The sequence below is a fragment of the Aotus nancymaae genome, unplaced genomic scaffold (assembly GCF_030222135.1).
Source record: "Aotus nancymaae isolate 86718 unplaced genomic scaffold, 86718_ANA_hifiasm-v0.15.2.pri h1tg000009l, whole genome shotgun sequence".
Taxonomy (NCBI): Eukaryota; Metazoa; Chordata; class Mammalia; order Primates; family Aotidae; genus Aotus; species Aotus nancymaae.
Genome location: NW_026988420.1, coordinates 9,364,507 through 9,392,265, shown reverse-complemented (window position 1 = coordinate 9,392,265; position 27,759 = coordinate 9,364,507). Strand labels below are relative to the sequence as shown.

Sequence of the window (27,759 nt, the reverse complement as noted above, 5' to 3'; positions counted from 1 at the left end):
CAGAGTGCATGAATGTTTGCTTCAGGGGGTAATTAGCACTAATTCTTTAGAAGCCTGAGATAATACATTTGGCTGAGATGATCAGAGAACGCCTCACACTGTGCTGGGGTTTGAACCAACTATGAAAGAATAGCCTCGTTCAGGGATCATACAGAGGCAAAGAAGGGTGCTCTGCATGTGCAAGACAGCTGTTTGTTAGAAGTTGTGAGACATGTAAAGAAGTGGGGATGTTGTCCCTGCCATCAAGGAGCTCACAGTCTAGCTCAAGAGACAGAAATCAAACTTGAGAAAAGCAAACTATCAAGGCAAAGGCTTGAAACACGACCTTTCTTAAGCCACACGCATGTGGGCGACCATGCAGTAAGGCGAACCCCAGCGGCCACGTGAGTGACAGAAGCCAAGGTGAGCCCCAGTGCTTTGCGGGATGATCGAGGTGAATGGTGACGTGGCCTGAACTTTTTAAAAGAGTGGGCTTTGGATAGGAGAATAGCAGGGAGAGGGGTTTCCAGGGAAAGAAGGTGCTGTACACAAAGGAAGTAAAACTCCAGGTCTAACTGAAAGCCACCGGATGTGGTCATCGGGCGGAAGCACCAGGTCCTCGTAGGGAAATGCTCCAGGATTATGAGTAGAAAAGCTGCCTGGCTGCCTCCATCTTTCCAGAATTCTGTTCCTAAGCCACTGCCCTAGGAAAGCATTCACCAAAGTATGTGGTCAAAACTTGGGTTCTGTGGGACATTGTTAGGTGTTCTTCAATTAAAAAGAAAAAGGTTCCCAGCTTAATACATGCAGGAAATAATAGATTAATCAATGATACAACTTCATTCAGGTCCTGGTGGGACTCAGATGGCATAGTCAAAGTGAGTAATTTTAGGACAGTTTAGTAAATGACTGTGCAGGGTTTGAAGAAACCACAAAGGAGAGTAGGTGGCACTGGACTGGCACCAGCTGGGAGCTTTAACCAGTCAAATGGCTGAGAGGCGACGGAGAGAAAGATTACCGCAGAGAGATGCCCAGCAGGACCTGTATGCTTGACTTGAGCGGCACAGGCAGCCCACAATGACTGGACAGGGCAAGGCCAGAATATAATGTGCCCACCTCCCTCCCCTCTCCTCCCTTCCTCTGACCTCCTGTTGCCACTCATGGCCAAATGCCCCTGCCTTTGGGACACTCGAGGCCTAAAGGCAGGAGGACCCATTGATAGAGAGCATCATGGCAGCCTCCCAGGGCCCAGAACAGGGTGGGGACGATGCACAGTGGGTGTGGAGGGATGAACAGAAGGCTCAGCACAGTTAAAGTTCTCTCACGGGAGGACTTTTTTTTTTGAGATGGAGTTTCACTCTTGTCACCCAGGCTGGAGTGCAATGGCACCACCTCAGCTCACTGCAACGTCCACCTTCTGGGTTCAAGCAATTCTCCAGCCTCAGCCTCCCAACTAGCTGCGATTACAGCAGCCTGCCACCATTCCTGGCTGATTTTCATATTTTTAGTAGAGATGGGGTTTCACCATGTTGGCCAGGCTGGTCTCGAACTCCTAACCTCAGGTGATCGTCCATCTCGGCCTCCCAAAGTGCTGGCATTACAGGCGTGAGCCACTGCACCCAGCCACAGGAGGACTTCTTAGCACAAACTACCCAAAAAGGAGGTGATGGAAGACAGTATTTCTAAACCAGTTTTAGCACGAAACTCCTTTTCTGAAGAGGACCAGCGATCAAAGGAAACCACTTTGGGAAGCTTTGATCTGTGGGATGAAATCCAACCTCTCGTATCAGCAAGCTTCTTTCAGATGAAAGTGTCAGAAACCAATCTCAAACTAGCTGAAACAGAAAGCGAATGTGCTGCTTTATACATAACTGACAAGCCCAGGAGAGGGGCATTGATTCCGGCATGAGTGAAAGCGGGAGCTCCAGCGACGATCAGAACTATCTGTCCCTCCTGTGTTGCACACTGTCTGCCTCAGCAACATGTTGGCCTGCATGCTGGCTCTCACCACAAGCTGGGCAGGAACCCCAGTGAGGAAGGCACCTCCCTCTCCCATGTCCACACACACACATCTCATGACGATTCTGAGTGCTCCTGCTTGGGTGAAGGCTTCATGTCGGAACAGTAACTGCCAATAGTTATGCTCAACCCTCTGGAGGGAGGGTGACTGACCTGGTTTTCACAGACCCACCAGGACCATGTGAGATAAGAAAGGACTACTCCAAAGAAACAGAAAAAAAGGGTCATGAGAAAGCACACAGACTTTAGTGGAAACTAAAACTACAGCTGCCATGATCTACCATATTTCTTTGCAGGACATTCATGACTTCTCCCCGCACCCCCCACCACCACCAGTTTGGTCACAAACTGTACGTTCCAGTAAATGCTACTCTCCTGTAAGACCTCCCTGTTCCAGATGGGTTGATCCGCTTAGTGTTCCTTGAATACACCATAAATTTCCATACCTGTTCCTTTGGCCCTCTTTTGATTTGAATTCTGCCTCATCCAAATCAACTCTCAAGACTGCAACAGGCTAGGCACTGTGGCTCATGCCTGTAATCCCAGCACTTTGGGAGGCTGAGGCAGGAGGATCACTAGAGGCCGGGAGTTCAAGATTAGCCTGGGCAACATAGTGAGACTATGTCTCTACAAAAAATTTTTAAAATTAGCCAGACATGGTGGTATGTATCTGTAGTCCCAGCTATTTGGGAGGCTGAGGTGGGAAGACCACTTCAGCACAGGAGTTTGAAGTTACAATGACTGTGCCATGGCACTCCAGCCTAAGTGACAGATTGAGACTGTCTCTAAAAAATAAAATAAGACTGCAACAGAATCTGTCCACTGAGTGTACATTCCTTTACTCCAAACTGCAGCTGTTGTTTTCCCTCTTGTAACTCCTACTGCATAAAAACTTCTGCACCATCCATTTGGTATTTATTACCATCACCTTTTTTGTTACTGTATATGTGTGTGTGTGACCTATATCTCTACAGACATAATGAGATAGTAGCTTCCTTGAGCTCCACAATATCATCTTTATACTCTTTGTATCTTTCTTGCTTGGCACATTGTACATGCTAATCTAATGTGCTTGGTTGTATTTCAAAATTTCAAGGCTAGCCTCCCACCGTTTCCTGCTTGCCTGCATATTTGTCAATTCTTTATGTCCTCTGCTGACTGGTAGAGTGGCTTTGAAAAATGTTCTTACCTTAGTTGGGTCCCAGTTTCCCATCAAGTGGGTGAGCAATGCTGATATTGTGGAAAAGAATGGCCCATTCATTCATTGATTCATTCATTTACTCACACATTCAGCACCTACTGAGCACCTTCTATGAATAACAACACACTGTGTTAGTGCTGTGAAGCAAAAAGGGACAAATGAAAAACAGATTGTGTCCTAAAGATATTCAAAACCCTGGATGAAATATAAAATAAGAATAAAACTTTTAGAAGACAAGGTAGAATATTTTATATATATATATATGTCGAGACACTTTACCAACCTCTAATAGAATGGAATTTGGAAACATCTAACAAACCTACATACAAGTTGACCTCTTGACCCAGCACTGCCACTTCTAAGAATTTACCATGAAAATAGGCCTCCAAATATATGAAACAACATAGTACAAGATTTTATTGTGGTAATTTTGTAATAGAAAAATGAGGAAATAACCTAAATGTTTATCCTTAGAAGACCGGTAGAATAAATCATGGAAGAAGATTCATTATTAGGTCTAATTATAAATTCTTTTAAATGATTTTTAATTAATAATATAATTATATTAATAATAAATCATTATAATTTATTCCACATGGTGGAATACTATGCAGCCCTAAAAAATACAGAGGAAAATTGTTATGGGTTAAGTGGATTAATTTCCAATGTATATAGTTGAGAGAAAAAAGAAGCAATGTACAAAAGTGTATACGATGTGCTACCTAGGAAGTATTTGTGTTAAAAGTGTGAATCTAATCCTGAGTAAATGATCAGATGAATCAGGCTATGGTACATTCTACAAGACAACTGTTGTGCATTCAAAAAAATAAAATAAAAGAGACACAAATAAAAATAAAATGTCATTTAAAAATTAAAATTAAGGGTATATTCTAAATCAAAGAGACAGAAGAACTAAATCCAATGCATGAAACTTGATTAGCTCCTATGTAAAAGAAATAATAAAATTAAAAGGCAGATTGAAGACAAGAAAAATTAAATATGGAACACTATTAGATATCATTAAATTGATCTTAATTTTCTTGTGTAATAATATTGTTGAGGTTGTGTTATAGCAAAATGAAATATATTCAATGATAGGCAGAGATACAAATAGGTAGGTAAGTAGATAATGTTAGTGTGTCAAATTATCAATAATTGGTGAATTTAGGTGAGGAGTACACAGGTGTTCATTTTACCTTTCTTTCTCTCTTTCCTTGTTTCTTTCTTTCTTGTGACAAGATCTCACTCTGTCACTCAGGCTGGAGTATAGTAGTGTGGTCATAGCTCACTGCAGCCTCGACCTCCCAGGCTCAAGCAATCCTCCCACCTCAGCCTTCCAGGTAGCTGGGACTACAGGAATGTTCCACCACACCCAGCTAATTTTTATATCTTTAGTAGAGATAGTGTTTTGTCATATTGTCCAGGCTGCTTACTTTGGGGGGAGTTCGAAAGCATAAAAAACAAATGATTGTGGAAGAAAAACATACCAAAATTGTATTTGTTAGTCAGAACACTTTCAATTCCAAGTAGAAACCAAACTCAAATAGGCTTAAGCAAAAAAGAGAATTTATTAGGTGCTCAGATGATGTCATATTTCTCTGTCAGGTGGCTTTCTTCTAACTTAGGCTCATTGCTGCATGGTGTCAAGATAATAAGCAGCTTACATCCTACCAGTTAGAAATCTCCATAGAGAAAGGACTTCCTGTCCGATCATTCTGGCAAATGTCCCAGGCTGTCCCTTTTTGACAAACTTCAGGCTTGTTCTTAAAGAAATTCTGGGGCCAGGAAGATACTGAGTTCTGATTGGCTAGGACTAAATCTCTTGCCATTGTCAATCTCATAGCCACCCACAAGCATGTACCTCCATCCCTAAGGTGAGGGAGGGATGGCTCTACAAAAGAAAATCCAGATGCTATTGCCAAAAGAAAGGCAAATGGAGCTGGGCGCGGTGGCTCACATCTGTAATCGCTGCACTTTGGGAGGCTGAGGAGGGCAGATCACAAGGTCAGGAGTTCCAGACCAGCCTGGCCAACATGGTGAAACCCTGTCTCTACTAAAAATACAAAAATTAGCCAGGCTTGGTGGTGGGCACCTGTAATTCCAGCTACTCGGGAGGCTGAGGCAGGAGAATTGCTTAAAACCAGAAGGTGAAGGTTGCAGTGAGCAGTGAACAGAGATTGTGCCACTGCATTACAGCCTGATAAAAGAGCGAAACTACGTCAAAAAAAAGAAAGAAAAGAAAAGAAAGGCAAATGGGTGCATGCTAGACAGAAGGAAGGATTCTCCACTGCAAAGAACATTGAAAAATTGAATATAAACATTAAAGCAAATCAAGCACTTATAAGCATTCAATCATATTAACCCATAAGAGAAAACATTATTCATTCAAAAAACCCTGGTCATTTATTTCATGACTTTAGTATGGCAGAAGAAAATTGTCACTCTTCCTTTACGTCTCTTAAACTGCACTATGAGGCAAGCTGAAAAGGAAATAACTGGCTTGGACCTGACCTTATTTCTCTCAAATAGTACTTTGGAGAAGCTGTTCACTGTATCTGTACCTGAAGCCAAAAAGACCTCTTTTGATACAGACTTTGACAATGAATGGCATACAAATCTCGATCTGATTGCCACTTACGGGATTTGTACGATGGTCAGGGACCACTGAGGACAGCCTCAGTTCAACTGAAATATTTTGTTACTGGTTGGGTGGATTGTTCTTTAAATAGTATATTGTTGTTTTCAAATAACTTCTTAGTGGTTCTGTTTTTCCTTCTCAATGTTGAGAAATAGCCATTTTTAATTCTATCCATGTGCAAATCATTACTTTCATGCTTAGTGTTTTATCATATTGAATATTTATTGAGTCTACCATGAATCATGGAGCTTATAAATACTGTCACAAGAAAATAAATTCATAAACTAGCGTTACCATAAAGATTCCTGGAGCCTTGTGCTGTGTCAAGAACCTATCTCATTAGTCACTTAGGAATGTTATATATGAGATTTACAGTCCTTGCAAGTGGAGCTTTAGAGGTTTTCATATGTGATTGAAGTGCCCATCCATTATTACTGTTACCCATTACGTGCACAGATGGTGCTGTGAGTTGAGCAGCAAAGTGGGTGGGAACTCAAAGGCAGTCCCCTGGTGCTTACAGAGGCCAGGGTGTGGGCTTGCAACAGAGTAGAAGGTGATGCAACCAAATTCCATGTCTGACACCCTCAGTCAGCAAGTACTCCTGTTCGAGGGACAAGTCAGGCAACGCAGTTTCTACAAGGTTTCCAAATGGCCTGTGTCCCGAAGAGCACTGTGACCACAACCCCCACAATTGATCACACCCATTGGGTGAAGTGCTCTAAGGTCGGCTATAGCCAAGGCGAGGCATCTACACAGGGCCCTTCTATTAATAGATCTTCCCCCACCGGGCCTTGGGCTTCACATCTCCCTGAGAAATGTAGGCTTGAAGCTTACTTTTGCGCCTGGATCCTGGATAAGAAAATCCCAGCCTCTACTTCTTGTGCATGTCACCCTTCATAACCGATAGCTCTCTGAGACAAGCTGTGCATTCCTTTTACTTTCAGATTGCTATGAACGTTCAGTATGTCAATCTAATCTTTAAAGTGCATCTTATTTAAAGACTCTAGAGATGTTTTCTATTTAAAGAAAGCAAGTGGCAAATCTTAGAAAAGTGTGAGTTATTACTCCATATTGATTTATTCTATAAACTTGCGTCTTATTTCATTGAACTTTAAATTTGGAGGCTTGGGCGAGGTGGTTCATACTGTAATCCCAGTGCTGAGGTAGGAGGACTGCTTGAGCCCAGGAGTTCAATACAAGCCTGGGCAACATAGGGAGACTCTGTGTCTACAAAAAATAAAATAAATAAATAGCCTGGTGTGGTGGCACACACCTGTAGTCCTAGCTACTTGAGAGACTGAGGTGGGAGGATAGATTAAGCCTGGGAGGTCAAGGCTGCAGTGAGCTGTGGTCGTGCCACTGGACTCCAGTCTGTGTAATTGAGTGAGATCCTGTCTCAAAAAAAAAAAAAAAAAAAAACGGTGGTTAGCTTACTCTTTCCGAGGGGCCAAGTTGGTGATCGTACCATAGTCACTCTGGCCAGAGAGCTGAGCTTTCTCTTTGCTGCCATCTGTTGCCAGGGTATCTTCTCCTATAGGCGTGGGGCAACCATCCTCAGCTTCTTTATCTTTTCCCCGTTACTGTACAACGCAGTGACTGAGCAACCCCCAAGGGCACATTTGGGAGGAGTTGAGGGAGCTCACATGGGGCACTGTATTTGTGATTCGTTTCCATTAGCCTTACAGAGATGATGGATGGCACTGAATAGCACATCCAGCGTTTGAGGCTTGGTATTAGCTAGCAATACAGCCAGGCCCCTTTGGCTCTCAATGAAGGGAAACAAGCTATTAACTAAGATTAAATGACTCATTTTGAGGTCAAACAGTAAGTCAGAGATAGAAGGAGAATTGAAATCACAGCTCCAAAGAGTTGCAAACACAAAGACTTGAAGATGGGAAAAAAAGGATACAATTTAGAAAGATTAGTTACCCTTTCTCCTGCTTCAGTGACAGCCAACCCTGGCTATGGACTATTCTCAGAGATTAATAATTCATTTTGAACCTCAATAATGAATTAGAGTGTTTATGTACACAGCATCTTTGTGTGACAGTTCTGTGCTCTGCTCTTGAAGAAAAATGAAGTAGGTTTAAATGGTTTATGGATCTCTGACCACTCCAATGTCTACAACGTTGATGCAGTTCAACTTAATTCAGCAAGAATTTATTTAGCATACATTGTGTGCCAAGCATTGAGCTAATCCTCTAAAATAAATATTGGGGCTGAGTGCAGTGACTCATGCCTGTAATCCCAGCACTTTGGGAGGCCGAGGTAGGGGGATTACCTAAGGTCAGGAGTTGGAAACCAGCCTGGCCAACATGGCGAAACCCCAACTCTACTGAAAAAATGAACGAACATTAGCCGGACATGATGGTGGGTGCCTGTAATCCTAGCTACTTGGGATGCTGAAGCAGGAGAATTGTTTGAACCTGGGAGGCAGAGGTTGCAGTGAGCTAAGATAGTGCCATTGCATTCCAGCCTGGGCGACTGAGTGAGACTCTGTCTCAAAAATATTAATAAAACTAAATAATTTTTAAAATTAAATGAATACTAGAAATTTAAATAAGACCCAACCCCTGCCCACAATGAACTTGGAGTATAGTCTTCTATTCATTCATTACCTTAAATTTTCTTATTTGTACCATTTTCTTTTTGACTGGTATAATTACAAGAACACACAATTAGATTTTGACTTAATAGTATCAAGAACACACAGTGTTCTTGAAGACACGATGGTTATTTGTCATTTGGCCAGATGAACTGGCAAATGCCAACATGCACACATTAGCATCGGCTGCTGCCCTTCAGTTGTAGACTTGGAAAGCATATTCTAAATACCCCAGTGAAATGTTTTGGCAGGCATTTTCATCCAGATATTATTAACAGCCAAACTACAACACTCCACACATCAATTCCGACTCTCAGGGAGGTCCTGGATGGAATTGTTAGGGACGAGAGCTTCAAGTGCTTTTGTCCAACCAAATCACATTTCCCAATCAGTCATAATCTTTTAAGCAGCTTTTCTGTTTGGGGTAAATAAGGTAGCACAGGCATTTCCTTGTCCAGCCACTCTTTGCGTTTTTCATTACTGTCACATTTTTGGAGGTTATGACTGATTCAAGACTTAACTACATAAGAATTCTCTCAACAGTAAAAAGACCGCTGGGGAAAAGCATCACACAAGTATACAACCAATTGGAGAGCATGATCTGTGCAGTCCATTCATTCAACAATTACTTATCGAGCACTCTGCTAGACCTTGTACATCTTAGGCCAATGACTCAATTTTGAGCCTCAGCTTTCCTCATCTGTGAAATGGGAATAATGATACCTACCTCACAGGTTGGTGGTGGACATTAACTCAGCAGCCATGTGAAAGTTCTCATCCGAGGGCTCACACACCACAGCAGAGGTGTTCAGTTAACATGAGTTTCCTTCGCTGCTAGAGGAGGAGGGTCACACATATCAATGAAATGTTTTGTTTTGTTTCTTCCCTCACTTTCTTTGAATTGCCTTCCCCACTTTAGCCCTCTTCAGCTTTACAGATGCCCTCTTGGAAACACCTTCAGATTTCTGTCCTCTGACCTCTCAGTCTATCCCCATTCTTACCTACTGGGTCTCAGAATATCAGCCATCCTTCCTGCTGACCAGATCCATCCCTCCTGTGCTTGGGATCCCACCTTCCTGATTCCTAAGGACCCCCTGCCATCCAAACACATCATTATCTTCCTGTCTTCAGGTACCATATTACTTTCTGCCTATAAAGAAGCTTGGCTTTCCTCCCAGACTCTTGAGCCCCCATCTGATCACAACCCTCTCGCTCTGTTTTACTCCCAAGCCTGGCTCTGGAAGGCATGGAGACTGTCTACTCCCTCCCTACGAAAGCCACTGTCCTCTGGCTTCCAGCTTCCCCATGCCACTGAGGCAGACCTGGCTGAGGTCGTCATCATCTCCAGGCCTACTCGATGTTATTTCACCTTCTTCTTCTCAGTTCTTCATGACTTTGGAAACTGTTTTCTTTTTGAAACTTCTACTTCCTTGGCTCTGTGCTGCTGCTATTTGAGTCCTCCCCTTCCTGGCTACTCTGGAGCTCCTCATCTGTTCATCTGTTCCACCTGATGATAATGACAAACCTGCACTCCAACATCAATGTTTGCAGGGAGTTTTCTAAGCACTTGACATATATTAGGTCATTTAAATCTACACAATAAACCTTTTTTTTTTTTTTTTTTTTTTTTTTTAGTGGCAGGGTCTTGCTCTGTCACCCAGGCTGGCATGATCATACCTCACTATAACCTCAAACTCCTGGGCTAAAGCAATCCTCCTGCCTCAGCCTCCTAAATAGCTAGGACTACAGGTATGCACCACCATACCTGACTACATTTTTATTTTTTGTAGAGGTGGGGGTCTCCCTATGCTGCTCAGGCTGGTCTCAAACTCCCGGTCCCAAGCCATCCTCCCACCTTGGCCTCCCAAATTGCCGAGATTATAAGCATGAGCCACCATGCCCAGCCAAATCTTTAATGAGTACTATTATTTCCCCCTTTTCTCTAGAAAGAAAGCAAGGCTGGGAAAGGCTAAACAATCTGCTGAGAGTGACACAACTCAGAAGAGGGGGGACCTGCCTCAAACCCATGTGGTCTAACCCCAGAAAACCCTTATCACTAGCTACATGTGAGTTCTTCTCCTCAACCCTTTTTATTAATTTTAGCATTTCGATCTTTTTTTGTTTTCATTCTGTATGTTCTTTCAGGGATGTCCAATTTGCTCCCATTCTTTTAATTATTAGCTACCTGCATATCGACGACTTCTGTGTCAGTTCAGTCTCTCCAAGAAGCAGACGCCAAAAGGGAATGAGGTGTACCAGGAATTATTGGGCGAAATGCCTGCAAGGGATAAAGAAGAGAGGGAGCAAAGAAGGCAGGGCCAGCCCTCAGACCACGGTGCCAATCAGACATTTGTGGAAGGATAAGGGGCAGGAAGGAGGATTGGGCAGAAAGGAAGATCCCCAGATTGGAGTAAAGGAGAAGAAAGTCCACCAGCTACACTCCCACTAGCAGGTTCTCCCATCAGTATATCCCAGCAGCCTACCTTCATGCTCACCAGAAAGCCCAAATCTACATTGCCAGTCCTCACCTCTGTTTCAGCTCCAGTCTTATACCCAACTGCTTCCCATATGCATCCAAGTTCCACAGAACCTCAATGTCAGCATGCCCAGCAATGACTCATTATCTTCTCCCGGCCTCACTGCCTGAAGCTCCACATTCTCTATATTTCCTAGCTCCATATGGGGCACCACTTAAGCTCTTCCCTTCCTATCCCTCAGGTCTGCTCATACAATCAGTAGCTAAGGTCTGTGGAATTTATGTCTAAAATTTCTGTTGAATTGGTTGGTCATCTCCTCTCCAAGCATTCTACTGCTGTCATTCATTTGTACCCTGTCATTTTACTCTGGTTTTTTTTTTTGTTTGGTTGGTTTTTTTTGGCGGGGGAGACAGTCTCGCTCTGTCACACAGGCTAGAGTGCAATGGCATGCTCTCGGCTCACTGCAAACTTCACCTCCTAGTTTCAAGCAGTTCTCATGTCTCAGCCTCCCAAGTAGCTGGGATTACAGGTGTGCACCACCATGCCCGGCTAATTTTTGTATTTTTAAGTAGAGACAGGGTTTCACCATGTTGGTCAGGCTGGTCTCGAACCCCTGACCTCGTGATCCACCTGCCTCAGCCTCCCAAAGTGCTGGGATTACAGGCCTGAGCCACCGCACCTGGCTCATTTTACTCTGTTATAAGAACTTTATCTCTCTGCTCTTTGTTTCTGCTCTCTTCCCACTGTACTGCCAATGGTGATTCCCCTCCCCCCTCCCCCCTCCCCCCTCCTTCCATAATGACCCCATGAACAGAAAATCTCAATATAGTGAATGAAGGCTTACAGGCAAGCCGGAGTGCTACAAGCCTTCAGACAGGGGACCCTCAGCCCCTGACAGAAGTGCAAGAAAGGCTTCCTAGAGGAAGGCACCCAGAAAAAGCACAAAGCAGATGACCAGCCCTGTGTAAACAAATAATTATTCACTCAGCCATAGTTTTTCATGGTCAAGAAAGATTTGGTCATAAGAAAATTTCATGCTGCTATTAAAACAGTCAATTGCTAAAGGAGAATAGGAAGGTGCTCCAGTTTTCCATAACTTTGAAGACATTTAGTGGGGCTTCTCTTTCAACCACAGTCAACACGATGCTTATTTGTAGGATGGGTTTCAAGTTCAGCCACTGACTGCCATAGTGCTCCCTGACCTCACCTCACACTTCCCACCTCCTTTTAACTTGAGAGGCAAACTCATTCTCACCGCTCTGCAGGGAGGTATTGTTTATTGTCTCTCTGAAGAGAAACTTGAGAAGGCAAACTGTGTGGGCCTCTCCTGCAGATACAATGAATTCTTGATGGGTCTGAGAAACAACTGCTGATCAGAGTCTATTTCAGTTTACAAAAGGATATCAAAGATCTGTAGAAAATCACCCACATTTTCAGTGTTTTGAGTTTAATTTCAGAACATGTCCATAGAGTTATGACTGTAAGATATTCTGGAGGATACAGGATATTTTGCACAGTGAACTGACTTGTGGAAGTTTAATCAGCTCACTTACCCTCCCCTATCTCCACCCATCCAAGATACAGAAATGAACACTTCCCTTCTTCCAGAAGTAATTTATCCCACCTTCTCTACAAGACAGTGGTGGGTGGAAACTATAATAGATCACATAAACTGATATACGTGACGATGTTATGAACTATAAATGTTACCAAAAGTAAGTCTTATAATTACAGTACCTAAACATGATTTCCTTAGAGAATTTCATTTTAGTAACACATAATTTATACACTTGCTTTATATTCATGTTTCTTTTCTAAAGAAAATGATTGCATTATGTTTCTTTTGACTGTAGGGGGAGAGACAGCAAGGGAAACACTGAAGGGAAAGGTCATGGCTATCGATTCGATTGTTCTGCGGATGATTAACTGCCTCTGCAGAGGCAGCCCCGAGGGCCGGCCGTGAGAGCCATTGATCAATTTAAGACTTTCCAAGTATCCGTCTTTATTATCAAAATCTGATCTTTGTTTCTTAGGCATACATCAGTAGCTTGAAAACTTCATTGTGTTGACTGTAGTTTTTTCTCCATGCTCAAGATTAGCAAAGTAGGCACCAGCTCTGTGCAGAATGGAGCCTCTCCATGCTGGTGTTTGTCTTTGCATGCCGAGGTGCAAAGCAACCAGAGCTAAGAGAAGACGCCCTGAGAGGTCAGGCCTGGCATCTAGGAGAGGAAGCAGTGACTGCCACCCTTTGTGGCCATTCATTCTCTTTGGAATCAGATGGACCACAGTACAAAGGGGCACTTCCCTGGGGGACCAAAACACTGGTTTTCTATAGTCCAGGTAGATGCTGCACACATCTTGCTAATAACAAAGATGTAGAGTGTTTAGTAGTAGCTACCATTATTATTATTGATCACAAATGTGAGATCAGTGACGCGTGTGTGTGTGCGCGCGACAGAGTTTCACTCTTGTTACACAGGCTGGAGTGCAATGGCACCATCTCGGCTCACCACAACCTCTGCCTCATGGGTTCAAGCAATTCTCCTGCCTCAGCCTCCCGAGTAGCTGGGACTACAGGCATCACCACGCCCGGCTAATTTTGTATTTTTAGCAGAGACAAGGTTTCTCCATGTTAGTCAGGTTGGTCTCGACCTCCCGACCTCAGGTGAGCCACCTGCCTCAGCCTCCCAAAGTGCTGGGATTACAGGCGAGAGCCACTGTGCCTGGCCATAATGGCTCTAAAACAACATCTCTTTCCACCAGGTGCAGTGGCTCACACCTGTAATCCCAGCACTTTGGGAGGCCGAGGTGAGTGGATCCAGAGGTCAGGAGTTGGAGACCAGCCTGGCCAACATGGTGAAACCCCATCTCTACTAAAAATACAAAAATTAGCTGAGCCTGGTGGTGCGCATCTATAGTCCCAGCTACTCAGGAGGCTGAGGTGGGAGGATTGTTGAGCAGGGGAAGCAGAGGTTGCAGTGAGCAGAGATCACACTACTGCACTCTAGCCTATATGACACAGAAAGACCCTGTCTCCAAAAAAAGGGGGAAATAGAATCAATAACCCAGCTGTTCAGGACACTGTGCGTTTAGTGTGTCAGGACAATCAGCTGTGTTTTCTCTATTTCAAACAATAAGTATTGAAACCCCATCTCTGCTATTGAATGGCTGTGTGATCTTGGAAAAGTTTCCTAACCTCTCAAGAACTCAGTTTCTTCATCTGGAAAATGGGAGTACAATAAGGTTATTGTGGGGGTTAAGTGAGATAATATTGTTGGGAAAAATAGCTTTCCCTCTTCTAGTTTGGGTTCAGTGGCTAGGGGCCTACACATTTAACTGACTATAACAGATTAACAGAGAGAAGATGAAATGTATTTATGTGGATAGGAGCCTTTAGATCAAATAGTTCCTCAAGGCTGGGCACAGTGGCTCACGCCTGTAATCCCAAGCACTTGGGGAAGCTAAGGCAGGAGGATCATTTGAGCTTGAGCAACATAGCAAGACCACATCTCCACAAAAAAATAAAAATAAAAATTAGCTGGGTGTGGTGGTGCACACGTGTGGTCCTACCTACTTGGGAGGCTGAGGTGGGAGGATGGCTAGAGTCCAGGAGTTTGAGGCTGCAGAGAGCTATGATGGTGACATTCCAGCCTAGGTGACCGTGAGAACCTATATCTAAAAAAAAAGAAACAGAAAAAGAAATGGCTCCTCAAGCCCCTAGAGACAGGAGTTTATACCAACTACATAGAGAAAAGGGAGGCAGGAGAAAGGACTTCCACGGAAGAAAAAATGCAAGGTATGACAGTTTCAGATAATTTGTTAAAGCAGTTGCTCATCCTAGTACTAATGGTAGTCTCCTTTCTGGCTGTAAACTCCCTGGAGAGGGAATTTATGGCAGCTGTGATTTTTGGAAGATCCTGCTTAAGTCAGCAAAATGAAGGTTAGAAAAGATTTCCTTTTTCATGGCTGCAACTTCTTCAAATGCTTTTAGCTTTATATACATACATACTTTTTTTTTTAAGACAGAGTTTCACTTTGTCGCCAGGCTGGAGTGCAATGGTTAACTGCAAACTCTTCCTCCCGGGTTCAAGCAATTCTCATGCCTCAGCCTCCTGAATAACTGGGATTACAGGCGTGTGCCACTACGCCCAGCTAATTTTTGTATTTTTAGTAGAGACAGGGTTTCACCATGTTGGCCAGGGTGGTCTCCAACTCCCAACCTCAAGCAATCCACCTGCCTCGGCCTCCCAAAGTGCTGGGATTACAGGCATGAGCCACCACGCCCAGCCACTTGAAATAATTTTTATGCCACTGAGGTGCATTTCAAATCCCTTCATTTTAAAATACATAGTGCTATCTGTGTGTTATTGTTTTGTTACTGTATTGCTGTTGTCAGTATTGTTGTTGTGACAAGACAGGTAAATTTTTCACAGAGACATTACCAAAATGTAGCACCTTATCCCTAGGACCAATGGCTCCCTTTCGGGCACTGAAGAGTGTGGTGTTTCATAGAAGTTATGGCGGCAAAGGCAGCCACAAGGAGACATACTCTGCATGTCCCAAGAGGGGAAAAGAAATTTCAATTCCCCCTTCTTTTATCGTAAGCACAAATGAAGAGTTTCTGTAACAAAAGGCCTCTTCTTTGACCCCCAGCACAGAAAAAAATAGGGTTGAATAAAAATCGTTTTATTTATGAAGTGTTTACTCCAGGTGTCTGTAGAGAAACTCAGAAGGAGGTAAGATGCATGGCAGAGGGATTCTAGCATTGAAGAAGAATGAATCACCTAACAAGGACTAGATGAAAATTCACACTAAGGTTGTTTATTTTTAAATCCTGGGTCACAAAAAGACTTGCTTAAAGGGAATAGTTTTATGTAAAGGAGTTTTCTAGTTTCAAGATAGTTTAAACGCTTATTAGAAAAATCTTTAAAATAAGAGATAAATCTCGGTTTTGCTCATTAAAGAAAATAATGGCAGAATGATCCATATTGCATAGATTTTCATGTTTTAATTCGTTTTTCAGGAAATCACACTCATTCCATTTGTGGTACAGAGTGTGTAGTTTGGGGTGAGGTCACATTAGAAAAAAAGTCCTTCTATTATGTAATAATGTCTAACAGAGTTATACTACAACATACTCCCAGTGGAAAATTTACTTTAATTTTATCATTTATCATTTTAACAATTTATTAATTGCATGCAGTGTAAAGGGCATTGCTCCAAATCTGTTAATGTTTTCCTATACTTGTACAAATGATTTTAAAAATGGATAAATCCGAAATTTATTTATTTATTTATTTTATTTTTTCAAGACAGAGTCTCGGTCTGTTGCCCAGGTTGGAGTGCAGTGGCACGATCTCGGCTCACTGCAACTTCTGCCTCCCAGGTTCAAGCAATTCTCGTGCCTCAGCCTCCTGAGTAGCTGGGATTACAAGCACCTGTGAACACACCCAGCTAATTTTTGTATTTTTAGTAGAGATGGGGTTTCACTATGTTGGCCAGGCTGGTCTCGAACTCCTGCCCTCAGGTGATTCAACCGCCTGGGCCTCCCAAAGTGCTAGGATTACAGGCATGAGCCACCGCACCTGGCCAACCTGAAATTCAATAGGACAAGAAAGATTTTTTAACAAATATTTTCTTCAGGAAGGTGGATTCACCACCTTTTCCTGGCCAAATGGTAATTAAATAAGAAGAGAGGAGAATAAGCTACATTAGTGATTGGAAAATGAATTTACTTGCTTGTTTTAATATAACCACACTGCCCGACATTTTCTGGAGTAACCTAGTAATGCCCATGATATCTGTTGAGTTGCAGAGTTGTGCATGTTAACCACATGGAGTATGTATTAACAAATAGACATTTTTTGAATCATTTAAGAAGTGGCAGGCCGGGCGTGGTGGCTCACGCCTGTAATCCTAGCACTTTGGGAGGCCGAGGTGGGTGGATCACCTGAGGTCAGGAGTTCAAGACCAGCCTGGCCATCAGGGTAAAACCCCATCTTAATTTTTTAAAAAAAGTGGCATTTTTCTTACTCCAAGAGGTCCCCCACATTTCCCCACTTTTCCTTCTCTACAGGCACTTGCTTATGACAAGTAAATAACAGAACTGCTTAATTGATCATTTCGCATTAAAAAAAACTTATTCTCTGCATTATGCCACCATTTTTATCTGCATAATTAATTCTTTTGGATTATAAATCCTTCAAGCAGTAGCCTTCAGCTCTGCTGTCATGAGCTATTGGTATGTCATTATCTGTACAAGAGAAAGGAAAGGAGCCATAATTTGTGGGGTGGGATGTGGGTGGGATAGAGCATACCCCATGGCCTAGGCCCATAAAGCATTTTCAAAGCCCTGGGAGCTGGTGCGTCTCTACAGAACAGAGTTGAGACCCTGAGCCTGTATGGTTTGGTGTCATGTTGATCCTGATGATTCTGCCCAGCATGGAATACAGTGTCACTGCAAGTGGGCATCTCTTTTTTTTTTGAAAAGGAGGAAGAAAAAAGAGAAAGAGAGAGAGAGAATGGGGAGGTGAAAAAAGGAAGAGAAAGAGAGAGAGAGAATGGGGAGGAGGAAAAAGGAAAAGAAAGAGGGAGAGAGAATGGGAGTATTGCTTTCTTGCCCAGGCTAGAACGCAATTTAGTAATGGTTATTAAAAACCTCTTTTATACTGAAATTATACTTGATGATGTAATCAGGAAGGAATAAGGGAAGAAGATAACAAACAAATGAGATGCAAGTGGGCATCTCAAAAAGGCTGCCTGCTGGTGATGGTGGCAATCACGATGACAATGAAGGTGGTAGTGGTCATGATAACATACCTTTGCTCTCAAGCAGTTCTTAATTTCCTCTATTTCACCATCTCTTAGCCTAGACCTAGAAAAATTGGACAGTGGGTACTTAAAGCCAAAGACTCCTTCCTCAGAGGAAGGCCAATGAAAGAAAGACACGAGGTAAGTTGTGCCAACCCTTCTCCTCTGCTTGTCACACTTGCAGTCATGGATAAAGATCAGAGCTGCTTTCCCATGTCTGGGGCTCTTCCAGAGCCCCATCAGTATGAAGTCCAAGTTCAGCTCCACTAGAAAAGAATAACAGGTCTTGCTTTTCATAGCAGATGCTGTTCATTGCATACTCAACAGCCGGTCTCAGCCTACCCATTCTGGCATTCACTCTGCAGCCATGAGCTCAAGGAAGGCATTCATTGTCAAAGGCAATCACAGCAGTGTCCTTCTCTTTGCCAGTGACTGGCATAGGCTTTGGCACCGTGACCCAATCCTTAATTGAGGGTAAGATACTGGAGCTACTTCTGAGGAAGCTTTTCCTCATCAGTTAAAAACAAAAAGATGAGGCCAGCTGTGGTGGCTCATGCCTGTAATCCCAGCACTTTGGGAAGCTGAGGCAGGTGGATTGCTTGAGATTAGGAGTTCAAGACCAACCTGAACAACATACTGAAACCCCATCTCTACTAAAAAAAAATACAAAAATTAGCCTGGCATGGTGGCAGGCGCCTGTAATCCCAGCTACTTGGGAGGCTAAGGCAGGAGAATCACTTAAAGCCAGGAACCAGAGGTTGCAGTGAGCCGAGATCGTGCCACTGCACTCCAGTCTGGGCAACAGAGCAAGACTCTGTGTCAAAAACAAAACAGGAAGGTGCCGGGAGAGGTGGCTCACACCTGTGATCCCAACACTTTGGGAGGCTGAGGCAGGTGGATCACCTGAGGTCAGGAGTTTGAGAACAGCCTGGACAACATGGTGAAACCCTGTCTCTACTAAAAATACAAAAATTAGCCGGGGATGATGGCACACGCCTCAGGAGGCTAAGGCAAGAGAATCACTTGAGCCCAGGAGGCGGAGGTTGCAGTGAGCCAAGATTGTGCCACTGTACTCCAGCCTGGGTAACAGCGTGAGACTCCATCTCAATCAATCAATCAATACAAAAAGATGCACAGGAGAACATACTTCTCTCCTTTGCTGGAGGTCTTCATACCCGCATATGATGCCTGGAACTGCTGCAGCCCCTGGAGGCCATGAAGGGAGACATGGGCAACACACTGGGTATGTTGAGCTGCTGAACCATAAAGAAGGAAGCACCTGGGTCATTGACAGCATCAGGGTGCTGTGGTAGTAAGCAAACCCAGAACTATCCTCCTCCTGGACTTCCAGTTATGTGACATAAGAAGCCCGTTACAGATGAGAACAGTGGCTCACATGTGTAATCCCAGCACTTTTCAAGGTCAAGGAGGGTGAATTACTTGAAGCCAAGAGTTGGAGACTAGCCTGGTCAACATGTTGAAACTTCATCTCTACTAAAAATACAAAAATTAGCTGGGCGTTGTGGTGTGTGTCTGTGATCCCAGCTACTCAGGAGGCTGAGGCAGGAGAATCACTTGAACCTGGGAGGTGACCACACCACTGCACTCCAGCCTTGGTGACAGAGCAAGACCCTGTCTCAAAAAACAAGAAGAAGAAGAAAAAGAAGAAAGAAAGAAGATGAAGAAGAAGAAGGAGGAGGAGGAGGAGGAGGAGGAGGAGGAGGAGGAGGAAGAAGAAGAAGAAGAAGAAGAAGAAGAAGAAGAAGAAGAAGAAGAAGAAGAAGAAGAAGAAGAAGAAGAAGAAGAAATAGAAAGAAGAAGCCTATTACCAGGCTAGGCATGGTGGCTTACATCTGCAATCCCATCACCTTGGGAGGCTGAGGCAGGTGGATCACCTGAGCCCAGAAGGTCCAGGCTGCAGTAAGCCCTGATTGTACTACTGCACTTCAGCCTGGGCCACAATGAGGCCCTGTCTCCAAACACACACACACAAAGAAGCCTATTATGTTTAAAACACTTCAAGATTGGCAGATCTTCTGTGGCTCACAGGTAAAAGCTTTCCAACAGACACATCTTTTATAGTATCCCAGGCTTGTGATCAGACAATTAGGGACAAGAGCCCTGAAGGTGGTGAAGGAACCATAGACCCAGGCAAATACATTGTCCCAGCCACCTGGATTCAGTTGCTCATTTAAAAAAATCACTAAAAACTATAGTTCCTTAGTCCTCTACATCCATTCATTCAATCATTCAGTGAATATTCAGTGAGCTCTTCCTATGGTTTTGCTGTAAAGGACACCAAGAAACAGAGTATCTAGCAGTGACGTAGTACATTAAAATCTCCCAAGAACTTCGCATACACCTCATTTGATGCCCTGAAGAACCCAGTGAAACCAATATTATTATTATTCTCATCTTATCTATGAGAAATGTGAGGCTCAAAAAGATTGTCCAAATTTCCATAACCTGACTCTAAGTCCAGGGTTTTTCCCACCAAACCCAAATTGTACGTCACCCTCAGAAGCTTAAGGTATAAAAGTAGGGATCTAGGAAATGCATATATTTAAAATTAAATAACAAGCAAGATTCAGACAGCAATACAAATAGTTATTCAGGAAATTTTTCAGGGTAGTAAGTAGTTAAGGACTAAACAGGGAAGGGAGAGAATAAGCATTGTTCAAAAGGAATTTAGTACTATTGATGGAGAAGCAGATTTTATTACGTTCATTGCAAATGGAAAATAATATTTCCCATATAAGCACTAACAGCTCATGTTTGGAACCTGACATAATCATATAAAAACTATTGTTAACTTGAAACAAGTAAAAAAATGCATAGACTCATATTTCTTATCAGATATTGGTCACCTACTTTTGTCACCTATTCTATTTAGTCAATTCTATTTATAGAAAAGAATAGTTAAGGCTTGAAAGAATTTCATCAAATAACTTCATTTCAAAAGCATTAATATGTAAATGTTAAGAATACTGGAAAAAAGGATTTAAGGTAATCTTGATTTGCCCCAATAATAACTTAAATGAATGAAACAGATTAACATTCGATTCTTATTTTTACTAACTTTATGGAATTAGTAATACTCAAGCACTCTACAACAGTGTTGCCTGATTCATTAGCCAGTAGCCACTAGGTACATGTGGCTATATAAATTTTAATAAGGGCTGGGGACTGTGGCACAATACTATAATCTCAGTATTTTGGGAGCCCGAGGCAGGCGGATTGCTTGAGCTCAGGAGTTCGAGACCAGTCTGGACAACATGGTGAAACCCCATCTCTACTAAAAATAAATAAATAAATAAATAAAATTAGCCAGGCATGGTGGTGTTCACCTATAGTCCCAGCTACTTGAGAGGCTGAGGTGAGAGGATCATTTGAATTATTTGAGTCTGGTGGCAGAGGTTGCAGTAAATCAAGATCATACCATTGCACTCCAACTGGGATGAGGAAAGTGAAGCCCTATCTCAAATAAATAAATAAATAAAAATAAGTAAAGGGAAGCGAGGCAGTAGGATAACTTGAGGCCAAGAGTTCAAGACCAACCTGGGTAGTGCAGCAAGACTCCATCTCTACAAAAAATAAAATAAAATTTGCCACGTGTGTGGTGCATGCCTGTAGTCCCAGCTACTCAGAAGTCTGAGATGGGAGGATTGCTTAAGCCCAGGACATAGAGGATACCTGAGCTGTGATTGAGCCACTGCACTCCAGCCTGAGTGACAGAGTGACATCCTGTCTAAAGGAAAAAAAAAAGTAAAATTTAAAATTCCAGTTCTCAGTTGCACTAGTCACATTTCATGTGCTCAGTAGCCACATGTGGTTAGTGGCTACCATATTGGACCATGCAAATACAGAACATTATCACATTTGCAGAAGTTCTACTAGGCAATGCTGCTCTAGATCCTGGCAAATGAGAAGCTATCATGGGGAATAGAAAATGATTTTTTAAAAGAAAATGGGGAATATATGGAGTCCTCATTAGAACACTTTTCATTGCTTTGTATAATTATTGCATCAGAGCTGCCTTGTTCATTCATTATTTTTAAAATGTGCACTTCACTAGGCACTGTATTATATTAAAAGCTATGTAAATGTATTATTTCAGGCCGGGCATGGTGGCTCACACCTGCAATCTCAGCACTTTAGGAGGCCAAGGTGGGTGGATCATCAGGTCAGGAGATCAAGACCACCCTGGCCAACATGGTGAAACCTCATCTTTAAAAAAAAAGAAAAGTACTATTTCAGTTCTGCTAGGAATTGGCAGTTGTTTCTCCCAGAATCTAGCACCTAACACTGTTCAGGAAAATAGTTCTATTGAATAATTATTGATTGTCTGAATGGCTCTGAGGAACACTGTAGACCTTAAGACTTCTGCTATTGGGCAGGCCAGGAGTGAAACTAGAAGCTCCATTGCAGAGGAGAAAACAAACTCTTTTCTTTCTTTTTTTTTATTATTTTTTTAAAGATGGAGTCTTACTCTGTTGCCCAGGCTGGAGCATAGTGGTGTGATCTTGGCTCACTGCAACCTCTGCCTCTTGGGTTCAAGTGATTCACCTGCCTCAGCCTCCCAAGTAGCTGAGAGTACAGGTGCACACCACCACACCTGGCTAATTTTTTGTGTTTTTGTAGAGACGGGTTTTACAATGTTGGCCAGGCTGGTTTTGAACTCCTGACATCTGGTGACCTGACCGCTTCAGCCTCCCAGAATGCTGGGATTACAGGCATGAGCCACTGCCCCCAGAGGCAAATTCTTTGTCACCTATTCAATATCTCTTCCCTTCTTCCTCTTTACTGTTAGACTCCCAATTACCAACCTAAATAACAAATAGAGAGGGGCTTTCTAGAAGAAAATTGTATTTATGTAGGAATAGGGCATTGCAATAGAAATACACATAGCATAGTAAACTATGTGCATATTCAGGGAAGTCAGGACAAAGGATTTTAAAGGAAAATGAGGATTAAATAATTGTTTTGAGATAACTATCCTCGGCTACAAGGATCAATAAAGACCATGATGCCAGTCCCAGGTGGTACAGGCAGTTGCTGAACAGATGTCCTCAAAAAAAAAATGTTTATTTTTATAGAAATGTTTTTTGGTTGGCTAGGTGAAGTGACTCACATCTGTAATCCTAGCCCTTTGAGAGGCTGAGGCAGGAGGATCACTTGAGCCCAGGAGTTCGAGACCAGTCTGGGCAGCAAAGCAAGACCCCATTTCTACAAAAAAATTTAAAAAATTTAGTCAGGCATGGTGGCTCATGCTGGTAGTCCCAGCTATTCAGTAGACTGAGGTGGAAGAATCCCTTGAGTCCAGGAGTTCAAGACAGCAATGAGCTGTGACTGTGTCAATGCACTCTAGCCTGGACCACAGAGTGAGATCCTGTCTCAAATTAAAAAAGGAAAAAAGAAAAGAAAAGAAAATTTTTATGAGGCAACACTTCATTACTTCATTCTATAAAATAGAAGTCACAGAAGTATTCTTTGTGTAAGATTGCAATGGCCTTTGTGCAAGGTTGTGGTTTTTGTAGTCTTTTGTAATAGTTTTTTTATCAGGCATTTATGCATGAGAACCCTCTCTTCTTGACCTTCCTTGTCAGGTTTTTTTTTGTTTCATTTTGTTTTTTGCTTTTTGTTTTATTATTTTTTTGAGATGGATTCCCACTCTTGTCACCCAAGCTGGAGTGCAATGGAGTGATCTCAGCTCACTGCAACCTCCGCCTCTCAGGTTCAAGTGATTCTCCTGCCTTAGCCTCCTGCTAGCTGGGATTACAGGTGCATGCCACCACACCCAGCTAAATTTTGCACTTTTAGTAGAGACAGGGTTTCACCATGTTGGCCAGTCTGGTCTCAAACTTCTGACCTCAGGTGATCCGCCTGCCCCGGTCTCCCAAACTGCTGGGATTACAGGTATGAGCCGCCATTCCTTCCTGCTTTCAGTGTGGATATGACATTTAGAGATGCCACAGACATCATGCAACTACAAAGAAGCAAGTATAAGGGGAAAATCTTATCATGGTTGAGCTGCAGAATCAAGGCCCTCAACTGTTTATCACTAAACTTCTGTGGAAAAAAGGTGTGCCCGTTCATCCGAGCCACTTTTGACTAAATGTTCTATTACTTGTAGCTAAAAGCAATCCTAATTGATACAGAGCATCGTGGTATATAATGTATGCAGAGAGGCCATTTATATCTTCTCCATGAGGCAATTTCTTATCTGCTAAGATTCCGTATTTGAAATGGTCATTATAATACACTGCTCAGATCTCCTGCTTCAGGGAGCACAACTGACTGATGGCCCCAGCTGCTGCCGCCAGTGGGGAGCCAGCCCTGAGTTCATGCCAAGGCCATCCATCTCAGGGGATGCTCTGAGTCTGTGACTGAGCATGGCAGGGAGACTAATGCAGACCCATTCCTGCAAGATGAAGGACTCCTTTAATGGGCAACTTTGGCTCAAGGACTCCCTATCAACCTTGCTGAAACTTTAAAAACTTATCGTGCATGTGAGACTCCTCTTCAATTCTCCTTCCTTGCCCCTCTTCTTCACAAGCATCAGATTTGCCTATGGTCTGAAAGCTCTCCTTGCCTTCTCTTTTTTCCTCCTCTTAATCCTTCACAGGCATTTCTCCTGATGAACTTCTTGTATGCCTAATCCTTTCATGGAGTCTACTTCTTGAAGAACCCAATCGAGCACAGTACTCTTGGCTAAATTAATTAGGAACATAATCTAATGTAGGAAACCAGAAGCGACTCAGCCTGATGGAAGCACGGAGTTAAAGAGGGCTTGTCTTAGTCCATTTTGAGTTTCTAAAAGGAATACCTGAGACTGAGTAGTTTATTTTAAAAAGGTTTATTTGGCTTATGGTTCTGCAAGCTGTACAAGAGGCACGGCCCCAGTGTCTGCTTAGCTGTTGGTGAGGGCTTTTGTGCTGCATCGAAACATGGTAGAGGAGGTCAAAGGGAAAGTGGGCACATGAAAAGAGAGACCAAACCCGAGGGACATCCTGGCTTTATAACAACTTGCTCTCTTAGGAACTTATCCATTGCCCCAGGCTTGTAGGAAGGAGAACTCACCAGTAAGCCATTCATGAGCGACCCACCCACCATGACCCAAACACCTCCCACTAAGCCTCACCTCCCAACACTGCTACCTTGGGGATTAGATTCCAACAGGAGATTTGGTGGGAACAAACACACCATATCACCACATCCAAACCACAGTAGGGTTGGAGAAGTAAGAAGACTCGGAAGCAACATTCAAGTCACTGATTTACCAGCCTCTCTCAGCTTTCCTACGTTTAAAATTCTTGCCACTAAAAAAAAAATTTCTTTAAATTTCAATAGCTTTTATAAATGTACAAGTGATTCTGGGTTGTACATGGATGAATTGTACAGTGGTGATGTCTGGGCTTTCAGTGTACCTGTTACCCGAATAGTGCACATTGTATACAATCTTGCCATTTTTTAGAGTCTAGACTCCTCATTCCCTCTGGATCAATCCCAAAAATCCATCCACTCCTACCTTTCTGGATAATTCCTATCAGCACCAGTTTGGTTGCTTGTTTCAAGATGACCACAGTCAATTCTTTTTCTTCATGTGTTCTCATAGTATTTTTTATATTGAGAAAGAGATCAATCTGTTCCTATCCTCCTCCTGAATCTGGAAAGGTCTTGGTGACTTACTGGACATGTGGCAGAAGTAACACCGTGAATTGTAAGATAGTCATAAGAGGCCTTGCAGTTTCTCCTTATACCCATGGGCATGCTGTCTGTTGGGATTCTCCTGCACTCTGGGGGAAACCAGCTACCATGTAAGAACTGTGGCCACCATGAGACCACCTTTGTAGATAGAGAGAAAGAGAGCGAGGCTGGCCAGCTCTCAGTCATTCCAGCCGTCCCAGCCCAGGTACTATACCTGAGTTAACGGGACAACTTAGACTTCTTAGGCTCATTAGATGTCCCAAAAAGAAGAAAGGAGGCTTCAGACATATGGCCCTAGTAAAGGTATCTCAGCCATCTCCACCGTTCATGCCACTCTAGTGGAGGACCCAGATATCATAAAGGAGAGATAAGCCAGCCCTTTCTGCTGCCCCACCCAATTTCCTGACTCCCCAGTTCATGAGTGCAATAAAATGTTATTTTATGCCACTAGATTTCAGGATGGTTTGTTATGCAGCAAAAGATAACTGGTATATCCCTGGGAGTCTCTCACATCCATATGACTAAGGCATTTAAAACACTGACTTCTCAGAACTTCATTTAGCTCTCTGAACTTCATCATCATATTGAGCCAATTCTTCACAGTCTCTCACATTCCTGACAGACTTTTTGTCTTCCTCACTGGATCCAGTACCGTCTTGTGCACTTGTAGATGTCATGCACTGCACAAAGGTATCAGGCCAATCAGTTGAGTGGTGGCTGGTGGGGGTGTTTTTTGTTTTGTTTTGTTTTTTTGAGAGTCTCACTCTGTTGCCCAGGCTGTAGTGCAGTGGCGAAATCTTGGCTCACTGCAACTTCCACCTCCCAGGTTCAAGGGGTCCTCCTGCCTCAGCCTCCCAAGTAGCTGAGATTACAGGTGTGCCACCATGATCAGCTAATTTGTTAGTTTGTTTGTTTATTTTTGAGACAGAGTCTCGCTCAGTTACCAGGCTAGAGTACAAAGGCACAATCTTGGCTCACTGCAACCTCTGCTTCCCTGGTTCAAGTGATTCTCCTGCCTCAGCCTCCCGAGTAGCTGGGACTACAGGCGTGTGCCACCACACCCAGCTAATTTTTGTACTTTTAGTAGAGACAGGGTTTTACCATGTTGGTTAGACTGATCTCAGTCTCTTGACCTCGTGATCTGCCCACCTTGGCCTCCCAAAGTGCTGGGATTACAGGCTTGAGCCACCTTGCTCAGCCATTTTTTTTTTTTTTGTATTTTTAGTAGAGATGGCATTTCACCATGTTGGCCAGGCTGGTCTTGAACTCCTGACCTCAGGCAATCTGCCCACCTCAGCCTCTCAAATTGCTGGGATTACAGGCATGAGCCACTGTGCCTGGCAAGGGGTGTCTTTTTTTTAGTTCACATAAATGTGTTAGGCTGGGCACAGTGGCTCAAGCCTGTAATCTCAGCACTGTGGGAGGCTGAGGTGGGTAGATCACTTGAGGTCAGGAGTTCGAAACCAGCCTGGCCAACATGGTGAAACCCCGTCTCTACTAAAACTACAAAAATCAGCTGGGCATGGTGATGCATGCCTGTAGTCCTAGCTACTCAGGCGGCAGAAGCAGGAGAATTGCTTGAACCTGGAAAGCGGAGGTTGCAGTGAACTGAGATTGTGGCACTGCACTCCAGCCTGGGCAACAGAGTTGTGACTCCATCTCAAAAACGACAACAACAACAAAAATGTTACACAACTTAGTGGCTCCCATGACTGGGACAGTCAGATTCCCAGATTTTTCAGTCCATCAGTTTCTATTGCTAATATCTCATTGCCTGTGCAGTATAATCCAATCCACCTTTGCCTCTATTTTCATTTTCTTGAATCCTTGATTGAAGTGCTTATTGTGCCTATCCTCAGTCTTGGATCTCTTTTTTTCCCTCTTTCTTTATTCATAAACTTTCCTCTCTCTCAGTGAAAATAGCTTATTTTCCTAATTATGTGTATTTTCATATTTTAAAAATTTAAACAATTCATAAATTTGTAAAGAAGAAAGTAAAAACTCACCTGAAATCCCATCCCTGATGCAACTGTAATGTAACTGTCATTAACATTTTGGTGACATTTTTCGTGTGTTTGTATATACATGGGAGTTTTTGGATCAATCTCACTGTCTGTTTTCTTCAGTCCTTTTCCTAGAAATAAATGAAGAACCATCTAATTAGAGCCTACCACATATTTAGTTGTCAGACTTTGCCTGAATACTTACACTGCTCAGCAATATTTAAAAATCTGTCTCAGGCCGGGCACAGTGGCTCACGCCTGTAATCCCAGCACTTTGGGAGGCCGAGGCGGGTGGATCACAAGGTCAAGAGGTCGAGACC

The 27,759-nt window shown here is 43.1% G+C and overlaps 1 long non-coding RNA gene across 1 annotated transcript; it reads right to left on the bottom strand.

Moving 5' to 3' along the window:
* Window positions 1-1,745: 1,745 nt before the first annotated feature.
* On the bottom strand, window positions 1,746-27,552 carry LOC105726369 (uncharacterized). The gene is made up of 4 exons (XR_001109516.2): window positions 27,443-27,552; window positions 10,628-10,720; window positions 9,170-9,276; window positions 1,746-1,814 (listed from the first exon to the last, which is right to left on the bottom strand). It is a non-coding gene; the product is annotated as an uncharacterized LOC105726369 (long non-coding RNA).
* Between the last annotated feature and the right edge of the window lie 207 nt (window positions 27,553-27,759).